Source organism: Microtus ochrogaster, chromosome X (genome assembly GCF_000317375.1).
Source record: "Microtus ochrogaster isolate Prairie Vole_2 chromosome X, MicOch1.0, whole genome shotgun sequence".
Classification (NCBI taxonomy): Eukaryota; Metazoa; Chordata; class Mammalia; order Rodentia; family Cricetidae; genus Microtus; species Microtus ochrogaster.
Window position 1 is genome coordinate 30,547,508 of NC_022026.1, and position 12,050 is coordinate 30,559,557.

Below are 12,050 nucleotides of genomic sequence, written 5' to 3' on the forward strand. Positions count from 1 at the left end.
TGTGGGTGTACCCCTCGTGGTCCTGAGTTCCTTGCTCGTGTTCCCCCTCCTTCTGCTCCTGATTTGGACCTTGAGATTTCTGTCCACAATATCATACACTGAGAATGAAAGGTTCTTATGCAGAAACATATGGGGGACTTTCTCATTCCAACCACGACTCACACACATATTAGATAATCAATACATACTGACACCAAAGTTATTAGTCACTTTTAAAGATGAAGTGATACATGTTGATGACCAGTAATTGTGATACTTCATTAAGTGGGTATTTCTAAAATAACCCCCTAATTTCAAGGAAACACTTCCAATTCATTTCAAAGTTGATTTGTTTGTCTATACCTTGAATTTAACATATCATCTTATCCAAAGGAGCATTTTATATAATATCTAACAGAACCTATCAGTGAGGAAAAAGTCTTATCATTTGTTCTCATTAAATTTCTTTTTGAATCTACAATTTTGGGTTAATTTTATTATATTAGTGTACCAGAACATACTGATAGCTCACTGTAATTCTTGTCTAATTCAAGAACAAGGTTGTTTATAGTTGCTTAATTTAATATCAAACTTATCCATACTTGATTGTAAACTTACTCTATGATTAATCTCATTGGATAAGATGTATAACTTTCCAAATATTATAAAAGTATTTAATCAAATCTAATATCACAGTGTTATCTTTGGATAAATATCATAATGCTATCTGAGGGAGATTTTTTTAACTTTAAGATTACATGTACACATTTTAGTGTAGGAGAATAATCAGGAAATAAAAGAAAAAAATTAGGAGGTTAATTTTTTTTTGCTAAAGAAGAATTTCCATTTTAAGTTTAAGATGGCAGGGTGATTTTCCATAGTTGGACAAAATTTGGGAAAATGTAAACATTTCAAGAAAATCTGAATGCATTATCTAAAACAAAAAAGAGGAAGACTAGCTTAATTGAGGGATGATTAATCAGCCAATGAAGAGATTTTGATTGGGACAATCAAAAGTAAAACCTGTCATCTCCTGCAAACTAGAGCCTTTGGCGATATAATGCTAAAAATTTTCCCTTCATTTTGAAATGTACTTCTCTTTCAATGAAACAGAAAATTTCTTACCTTCCTAAATCTGAGAGTTATACACAGAAAAACAGATGTATGTTGTTTCATGTTTTACTCATTTGAATCTTTAGCCTTTAGGGGGGCCCACCACCCAGCTCCCAAATAAACCATACTCTGTGTTTTATTTTTAGTTATAAATTCCCAGTCTCAGCTTGTCTTGTTTCTTGTCACCTTTTCTTAAATTATCCCATATATCTTTGGCCTTGGAGCTTTTATCTTTCTCTATTCCCATATAACTTCTTTGTCTTACTTTCTCTGTGGCTGGGTGACTTGTGTGGCTGGCTTCTGAAGTCCTCCCCCTTCCTTCTTATTCCCAGACCCACCCCACCAGATTTTTCTTCGTATTTATCCTCTCTGCCTTCCAGCCCTGCCTATTTCTCTCTTCTGCCTCTATATTGGCTGTTCAGCTCTTTATTAGAACATTAGAGGTTTTAGGCAGGCATTGTAATACAGCTTCAGAGAATTAAACAAATGCAACATAAACAAAGATAACACACCATAAAATAATATTCCCCAACAGAGATATACTTTTTGGATCTCTTACACAAAACAGTGGAGAGGTACTATGAAAACCATATCCCATTTTCTCCACTCAGATTGATGACATTAAGATGCAAAAATCTAATTTCATAATAGCATTTATAGTTACCACTTTATAGGGAGAAGTAATGAGAACAGGAGGGAGAAAATTTCTGGGTACTTGACTTAGTAGTTTTGTGTGTCAGTTTGACACAAGTTAGAGTCATCAGAGAAAGGAACCTCAGTTGAGTAAATATTTTGATGAGATCCAGTTGTAAGAAATATTTCTCAATTAGTGATCAGTGGAGGAAGCCACACCTATTGTGGTTGATGCCATCTCTGGGATTTTGGTCCTGGATTCTGTAAGAAGGAGGGCTGAGCAAGCCATGGGAAGCAAACCAGAAGTAATTCCCCTCCATAGCCTCCATATCAGCTCCTGCTTTTGAGATCCTGCTCTGCCTGAATTCCTGTCCTGACTTCTTTTAATGATAAATAACAATCCTGAAGTGTAAGCCAAATAAACCTTTCCTCCCCACCTTGCCTTTTAGTCATAGTGTTTCATTGAAGCAAGAGAAAACTAAGCTAAGACAGTACTATAGGATAAATGATAATGAAGAAAATTGCCTATTTTCTTCTTGGCTAAAAGACCAAACTCTTGGCCCACTTGGCACCCTTGTTCTTCCTAAATGCCAAGGACACCAAAAACATTTGGGGACTATGGTCTCAGATTTGATTTCTATTTTTAGAGTTAACTCTTAAGAGGAGATTGGTGTTAATTTGACAATAAAGGCTCATTAGGAAAATCTCTTTTCCTTCTCAATACAATAGATTTTATAACATATATCCAGGGTAGAAACTTTACATTTCATTATATTTCATTAATCAACAAGATAAGAAACAGCACAAAGAAGGCAGGTCTACTCCTAAGAAGGCTTTTATCTCTAAATCTTTTCAAAGAGAAAGACAAGAGGATTAGTCCTTTAATGAAATAATGTAATTTGCCTTCCCAGTGACATTGACCCAAGATCAGTAATTTACTGGATTTCAAAAATTCAGTTTTTTAACACTTGTCACATTTTTAAAAATTATTTAGAAGAGTATAAAATATTATTTTCCCCCATCTGCATCTTGTAAGAATCATTTTGCTAATCCTGTTGTCTTTATCAACATTCCAAGCTTCCTTACTCTAATTTAAAGAATGCTCTCTATAACTTGGCTGCTATCAGTCTCATGTCTGTCATTTGTATGTGCTTAAAAAACATAATGATGCTAATCAAAATGAGCCAAAAATGGGAGGAAGAAAAGGCAATGATTTTGGTATTTCTGGCAAGAAGAACTGGAGGGTTATGGAAGAAAAATTCTTGGAGGGATAGGGTATGACTTATAGGAGAGGCAATGGGAGTAGATTTGATCAAATCACACTATAATGTATGAAATAATAAAATTATATATATATAATCACATAATTGTCACAAATTAAACTAAAATTTTATTCAATTCTTTGGGTCTGAGATTTGAAAAGATTTAACACTCATTTTAAAGTATATTACTGTAAGTATGCTTTTATATATGTGTGTGCATATATATAATGTATGGAGTGTATATGCTATATAAATGAATGTTTTAGAGGTTGAACAATTGGCCTTAGACATCCAAAAAGTATAATCTTTTCTGCAGAGTGTCACTTTTGCTCCCAGCTTTCCTCAGTTGCCTATAGTTCTTTGTGTAGTTTGAGGCCTTCTGAGAATACATTTTGCCATTAGAACTTTGAAAAAATATCTAATTACAGAGCAAACAATTTCCACATTTTAATTTCCTTCTTGTCTCTTTTATTTAGAAAATTTAGCTCCTATTAGTTTATATTTAAAATAATACATGTAAATTTTTTGTGGGAGCCCCAAAATGTTTCCTTGTTTCAAGCTTGCTTTGCATCACAGGGCCCTTCTTCAAACACTTGACCTGTATTCTAGGAAGCAATTTTACTCAATTAAAACTGTTAATTATAGATGCACATGTAAACAGATTGAAGCCCCACTAATTAGAGACATTTACAGAAGTTGGAGAAAAGTAAATAACATGACTTTGAATTTGAATTTACCATATAGTAATATTTAATAGTCCATAGAGTCTGGGTACTCATCGCATAATGCTATGTAAAATCTGGTTGATTCACGCTTTGAATGAATTTTGTGTTTTTTGCACTCCTGATTCAGCCTAAAACACAGAAATGTGTCTACCTATAATACACGTATGTGTGTCTGTGTGTGTGTGTGTGTGTGTGTGTGTGTGCACGTGAGCGCGCGCATGTGTGCAGAACTGCAAGAAATATATATGGGGTAACTGTTAAAATATTAAATATTTTGTCATTATGCTTTTACTCTTCTATAAATTTTAGGGCTTTCTTCACACTATCCCTACATTCTAAATATTATTATGTTGGCTTGATTGACACTTTACTATTCTATTCTTCATATGAATTTTTGGAAATGTGAAAGGGCTCTATACATCTGTAGAAGAATCAAAATAGATCCATATCTATCACCATGCACAAAACTCAAGTCCAAATGGATTACAAACCTCAATGTCAATCTAAACACACTGAATCTGATAGAAGAGAAAGTGGTAAGTACTCTACAACACATGGGCACAGGAGACCACTTCTTACATATAAACCTAGTAGCACAGACAATAAGGGCAACATTGAATAAATGGGAGCACCTGAAACTGAAAAGCTTCAGTAAAGCAAAGGATATAGCCAATAAGACAAAAAGCATCCTGCTGAATGGGAGAAGATCTTCACCAACCATACTTCAGACAAATAAGTGACCAAAAAACTAGACATTAAAACTCTAACCCAATTAAAAATGGGGAACTGAACTAAACAGTGAATTCTCAACAGGAGAATTTCAAATGGCCAAAAGATACTTAATAACATGTACAACTTCCTTAGTCATCAGAGAAATGCAAATCAAAACAACTTTGAGATACTACCTTACACCTGTCAGAATAGCTAAAATCTAAAACACCAATGATAACTTATGCTGGGGAGGACGTGGAGCAAGGGGAACACTCAACTATTGCTGGTGGGAATACAAACTTGTGCAACTACTTTGGAAATCAGTGTGGCAGTTTCTCAGAAAATTGGGAGTCAACCTATTGCAGGGTCCAGCAATACCACTCTTGGGAATATACCCCGAAGATGCCCAATCATACTACAAAAGCATTTGTTCAACTATGTTCACAGCAGCATTATTTGAAATAGCAAGAACCTGGAAACAACCCAGATGCTCCTGAACTGAAGAATGGATAAGGAAAGTGTGGCACATCTACACATTAAAGTACTAATCAGTGATAATAAACAATGACATCTTGAATTTTGCATGCAAATGGATGGAAGAAGAAAACACTATTCTGAATGCGATAACCCAAATCCAAAAATCTGAATATGGTATGTACTCACTCATTAGCCATAAACAAAGGACATTGAGCCTATAGATTTGTATCCTAGAGAAGCTAAGAGAACCCAAAGAAAAACATATATAGATCTACCTGGAAATTGGAAAAAGACAAGATTGCCTAGCAAAAGTTGGGAACATGGGGACATGGGGTAAAGGGAAGGGAAGCGGGGGAAGGAGAAGGGAGAAGAGGAGCTTGCGAGAGAGCTTGAAGGAGTGGGATGGTTGAGATGGAGGAAGGATGGATATGGGAGCAGGGAAAGAGATATCTTAATTGAGGGAGCCATTATGGAGTTGACAAAAGTTTTGTCTCTGGAGGGGTTCCCAGGAATCCAGAGGGATGACCACAACTAGGACCCTTGGCAGTGGAGGAGAGGGGGCCTGAACTGGCCTTGTCCTGTAGTCAGACTGATGACTATCTTGAATATCCCCATGGAACCTTTTTCCTGTGATGGATGGAGACAGGCAGAGACCCACATAACAGCGCTGGATGAGCATACAAGGTCCAGTTGAAGAGTTGAAGGAGGGAGAATATGAGCAAGGAAGTCAGGACCACGAGGGTTTTACCCATTGAGACAGTGTACTTGAGCTAATGGGAGCTCACCAAATCAAGCTGGACTGGAAATAAATGAGCATGGGATCAAACAGGTTCCTCTGAATGTGTTTGAGAGTTGGGTAAGACTGAGAAGCTAATGATAATGGCACTGAGATTTGTCTGTACTGCATAAACTGAATTTTTGGGATCCTATTCTCTTTGGATGCATACCTTGCCCAGCCTGGAAGGGCCTTTGACTTTCGACAGGGCAGGGTTCCTTGCCCTCTCTTAGGACTGGATGGGGTGGGGGTAAGGAAGTGTTTCGGGAGTGGGAGGGAAGTGGGAGGAGGAGTGGCAGGGGGAATTTTGTTTAGTATTATTTTTAAAGTAATAAAAAAGTTTTCTCTTGCTCAAGTCTGTCAAGCAGTAACCTAGGGAGCAGGTCAGCTAGCAAGTAGCTGCCCATAGCCTGCATTGGGTGAGGCACCATATTGGCCCCTGAAAACAAGAACACAAAGATCATGACCTCTGTCTTCAGGAGGTTCGTGGTCTTTTGAAGGAATAAGATGAGTATAAAATACAGTGTGCTGTATATCCCCTAGGACCTCCAGTTTAGTTGCATGTGGGCAACACAAAGCAGAAAAAAGGCTAATGATACATGGACATATTTAATATTTAGAGAACTTTATTTGCCATGACAAAGAAAGGCAGACTTTCTTTTTCTCTAGAAGGCTTATGCCAAGCCATTTTCTAACCCAACAAAATTCCTGATTATTTCTGCCTCAAAACAAAAATAAAATGAAAACATATATGCACACAAAACAAGCAGAATCCGTTTTATGTTCTCCTATGCTCTTGAGCATGTGGTTGCTATATCCAGGGACATGCCATTAAGACAACTGGTCTTTCCTCTCTCAATGGTACCATATGCAAATAACTTCTTGATGAGACTTTGTGCTCACTTTTCTCTCTTTAGGGTCATTTTTTTCTGTATTGAACTAGTACACATCGTTCTTGTTATCACAGTCTCTAAAAGTTAATATTTGCAACAATCTTGCTGTGTCTAGAATACACACTTTTTTGAATTGTCTACTACCTGTGGAAGACCTGAACAATCTAACCCAGTTGAAACAGAAGAAAATGGCCTTAAATTTAACTTTATGAAGATGAAAGAAACCTTTAAAGAGGGAATGAAAAATTTTCCTTAAAAAATGGAGGAAAAGAAAAATTTGTAGGAAATCAATAAATCTCTTAAAAACCAAAAAACCCAAGAAAAACTATCAAAAACGTGAAGCAAACAGTTCAAAGAACTAAGGACATGAAAATTAAAATGAGACGAAAAGAAAATACAAACTGAGGTGACTCTAGAAATGGAAAATCTGAATAAATGAATAGAAACTTTAGATACAATCACAGCCAACAGATTACAAGAGATGGAAGAGAGATTGGTCTATGAAGGTAATAGAAGCTTACAGAACACCAAAGAGACTGGAACAAAAAATGTGCCGTCACCGTATAATAGGCAAAACACTGAACATACAAAATTAAGAAAGAATATTAAGAGCCACAAAGAAAAAGGGCAAGTAACACAACTCTTCACAGACACCAGGAAGCAACTTCTGAAAGCATCAACACACCAAATTCCAATCTCTATTATAGCAGTGTTGTAATATAAAGCTTGGTATTGGCATAAAAACACATAGGTGGACCAAAGAAATCAATCAAATTGAAGGCTCTGATATTAATCCATACACCTTTGAACACCTGATTTTGACAAAGAAACTGAAATTATACAATGGGAAAAAAAGTATCTTCAACAAATGGTCCTGGCATAACAGGATGTCAATATGTAGAAGAATGCAAGTTGACCCATATCTATCCGCTGCACAAAACTTAAGTTCACATGAATCAAAGACCTCAACATAAATCCAGTCACAAGGAATCTCATAGAAGAGATAGTAGGAAGTAACCTTTAACACATGGACACAGGAGACCACTTCTTAAATATAACACCAGTAGCATAGAAACTACAAACAACAATTAATTAATGGGATATCCTAAAACTGAGAATCTTCTGTTAAGCAAAGAACTCAATCAATAAGACAAAACAACAGCCCACATAATGGGAAAAGATCTTCACCAATCCCATATCTGACAGAGGACTTATCTCTAAAATATATAAGGAACTCAAGAAACTAGATATTATAATATCAAAATCCAATTAAAAATGTGGTACAGCTATAAAGAGAATTTTCAAGGGAAGAATTTCAAATGGCCAAAAGACACTTAAAGAAATGCTCAACATCCTTAGCTATCAGTTAAATACAAATCAAAAAGACTCTGAGATACCATCTTGTACCAGTCAGAATGGCTAGCATCAAAAACTCCAATAATAACTTATGCTGGAGAGGATACAGAGAAAGTGGAACACTCCTCCATTGCTGGTGGGAGAAAAGGAGTGGAAATATAATTCACAATGATGTTTTTGATTACTTTTGAAGAAATTTTATTCTTCTGTTAATCTTATTGAGAAGTGGAACATCAAGAGTTATGTTTCATTTTACAAATTACTACAATGATAAATCTTATCATTTATAATTTTCTAGAATTTCTATCTCTTTTGTGAATATCTGAATTGTGTCTACTCTTATGCTCTGAGGAGTACAGACCCATTTTATTGTAGTAAATGTGCTGGTTAGTTTCTTTTCTTCTTCTTCTACACTTTCTTCTCTTCTTCCTCTCCTCCACTTTCTCTTTTTCTTCTTCCTCCTCCTCTTCCTCTTCTTCTTTTTTCTTCTTACATTTCTTCTTAGTTCTTCCTTGTCAACTTGATGCTAGCTATTGTCATATAAGTGGTGGAAAACTCAATTAAGAAAATATTTACATCAGATTTGTCTGTGGACATATCTGTGAACCATTTTCTTAATTGATGATTGATAGAAGAGTGTCTAGACTATATGGACAATGACATTCCTAGGTAGATTGTTGCTGTGGGACAATGGACTGTACCCTGTAACTTGTATTTTAAATAAATGCTGATTGGCCTATTAGCTCAGGTTTCCTATTAACTCTTATAAATTATATTAGCCCATGATTCCTGTCTGTGTTAGCAACGTGGCTTGGCACCTTTTTGGCAGGGCAGTCACATCTTGCTTCCTCTGCCTCTGGATGACAGCTTCAGACTGACTCGTTCCTCTTCCCAGAATTCTCATCATCTCACCTCTACTTCCTGCCTCACTACTGGCCAATCAGTATTTATTAAAAATACAGGTGACAGGGTATAGATTATTGTCTTACAACACTTCTCCCCCACCCCTTTTTAAAGGACATTGGCTGAAGGAGTGTAAGGAGCTCCCACACCAGGTTGTCCTAAGCCATATGAAAAAGCAAGACAAGACAAGTGAGTTATGGAGAGTAAGCTGGTAAGAAACATTCATTCATGGCTTCAGCTTTATATATCTCCATGAAGCTTCACAGAACTCCTCTACTGACTCCACTGAATAGTGGATTTTGAATGAGACATGTAAGTTGTGATTTAAATGATAATGGCACCAAGAGTCTGGTACTTAGTGAAACTTTTTTGGGGAGAATTAGGAGGTATAACCATGTTGGAAGTGTACCACTAGGGGTAAGCTTTGAGGTTCCAAAAGCCCAGGCAAGACTCTTGCTCTCTCTCCATGAGACCTTGCTGCATATGGCTTGGAGAATAAGGAGTAAAGTTTTCAACAACTCTTGTACAATCTTCTCTGTCTGGTTCTCAACATAGACTAACCCATCTAAACTGTAAACAAGCCTACAATAAAATGTTCCCTTAGGACTTGCCTTGGTCATCGTGTCTCTTCACAGTAGTAGGACAGTAACTAAAACAAGTCCATGCCAGCAACTGGGGAATTTCTGTGACATACCTGACAATGCTGCTTGTTGCCAGAATGTGGACTTTGGATTAGGAAAGCAGTTGAATGTAGTATAATAGGCTTGATGGACAATGCATGTAGGATCTTGGAAAACAGTGATGCTAAGATGTGGACTATGTACGTCAAGGTCAAAACCTTTCATAGGGAAAGAATATTAATAAGTGGCCTAGAGACAATTCTTATGGTGTTTTAACAAAAATGAGGCTGCTTTCTGCTCTTGTTCAAAAATATACTGCCTGAGGATAAATTGAAGAAATTTGTACTAATATAATTGACAGAGGAAATTTCAAGACAGAAGTTATACAAGCATAAAGTAAAGGAATTATGTATTCTGCTATTAAGGAAAGCTACTGAGGCCAGGTATGTGACAACAGAGTCACTAGACACCTGGTGAAGTCATTGCATGAAACTGTGAAGATCACAGTTTGTTATGTTGGAGATCCTGACATGTTGGAGATTCTGGAGCCTGGGATACCTTTTAAGCCGAGATGTTAACATGATATGAGAACCATCCTAATATAGAGAATTGTGTTGCAGTCCTCAAAGCTTCAAGGGAAAACCATTTAGTAAAATTTTTCAAGTACACATGTCATTGCAGGATTTGGAGTTTTCACTATTGGTTTTCACCATGCTTTGGTCCAGTATTTCCTTATTATGCCTCTCTCATCTTTTGGAATGGCATTACATATTCTGTACCACTGTGTATTAAGGAGTGTAATTTGCTTTTTTGATTATACACGTGGTTATAGTTAAAAGACTGTTTTGAGACTCAGATGAAACCTTGAAATTTGGATGTTTATATAGGCTTGAAACTGAAAGATTCTGAACACTTTTGAAGATGAATGGAGTGAATTTTACATTATGATGTGGCTACAGGCCTATGGAGACCAGGGTGTGTAATGTAGTAATTTGAATGAGAATGAACCCCCAAAGGCTTAAATGTTTGAAGGCTTGGTCACCAGCTAGTGGAATATTTTTAGACGGATTACTAGGCATGCTCCTGTTGAAGTATGGGTGACTATGGGAAGAGGTGTGTTATTCATTTTCATAATTTCATGCCTCATCATTTAACAGATATAAATTGCATCTTATCAAGCAACAAGCTAAAAGGTCCAAAAGTTCTTCCTTAAACATATTTGCCTAAAGCTCTTCACATTTACCTACAACAAACTTACAAAATGGGAATTATACATCAAATGGAAATGCCTTGTTATGTGAGTGTACATTCATGTGTCTGTGTATTCCTAAATATAACCTGTTTAGGATGTATAATGCTAGTTATACATGTGTTTTCAATGTCAGCTATTTGGTATTGAATAACCAATTTATGTCTTCTCCCTTAGGTAAGACTAATTTTTATTCACTTAACATTCTCATAGCTAAATTTTAAATTTTATTTTATATGGTCTGACACTCTTTGATTTTAATGTAAATGGAGTAATACACATCAAAAACGATTTTGATAATGTTTTTGAGTATTCATTGACTTTCAAATTTCCTAATGTTGGCACTATGTTTATCCACCAATAAACTTTTTTGTTTTTTTTTTACATACAAGGTAATGAACAATATGCACCTACGTTTTGGTAGAGGTTAAGTTTTCCTAAACCTCAGAAAAAATATATCATTATAAATCACTCATTTATAATGCATGTTAGATACCTTTATTTAGAACACATTTGTAAATATGTGAAATCTAGTAATTTAATCATACAGGAACACAGTATCACTAACTATGACATGAGAACAGCATGGAAGCAACTACCTAAGTCAACTAGTATATTTTCTAAGAAAACTAAAAGTGCAATTTTGAAGACAAATATTATTTAAATTTATATCTATGATTCTCATTCCACAGAACAAGTGTTGATGAATATTGTCTCAATCTTCTTATGACCTGGAAAATTATAAATGAAAGTTAATACATACGTGAGGTGGTATTAATTATTTGATGTTTGGGGGAAAATAAACTGATATATACAAATGATTAATGAGGCAATAAATAAATTCTAAGTTATAAAAATGTTAAAAATAGACCATAGGACGATGATGTGTATTTGAAATTGTATATTTTCTGGTGAATATGCTAACTGGAATGGTTAAGTGGTTCATATGTGAATGGAGAATTTACATGTAAATACCAATTTCTGAAGCACAAAACACCAAACATACATATGGGTTTACATTATACAAGACAATAATGAATTTCATTGAAAATTGTGAAGTATTTAGCAATTCTAAGTAAATAATTTACAACAGATCCCAGAGGAGTCAATCAATTATCATAGTTATTGTTTTATCAATAGTATGTTTGACAAATAAAATTAATACACCATTTGCCCTATAATAATTTAATTGCTTTTTCAACACATTACATTCATTGACCTAAATGGAGTTGTTTTTGCCATTTGTGGTGGTTTATAATTAAACCACCCCATCCATACTTACATTTTTTTTTTTTTTTGGTTTTTCGAGACAGGGTTTCTCTGTGGCTTTGGAGCCTGTCCTGGAACGAGCTCT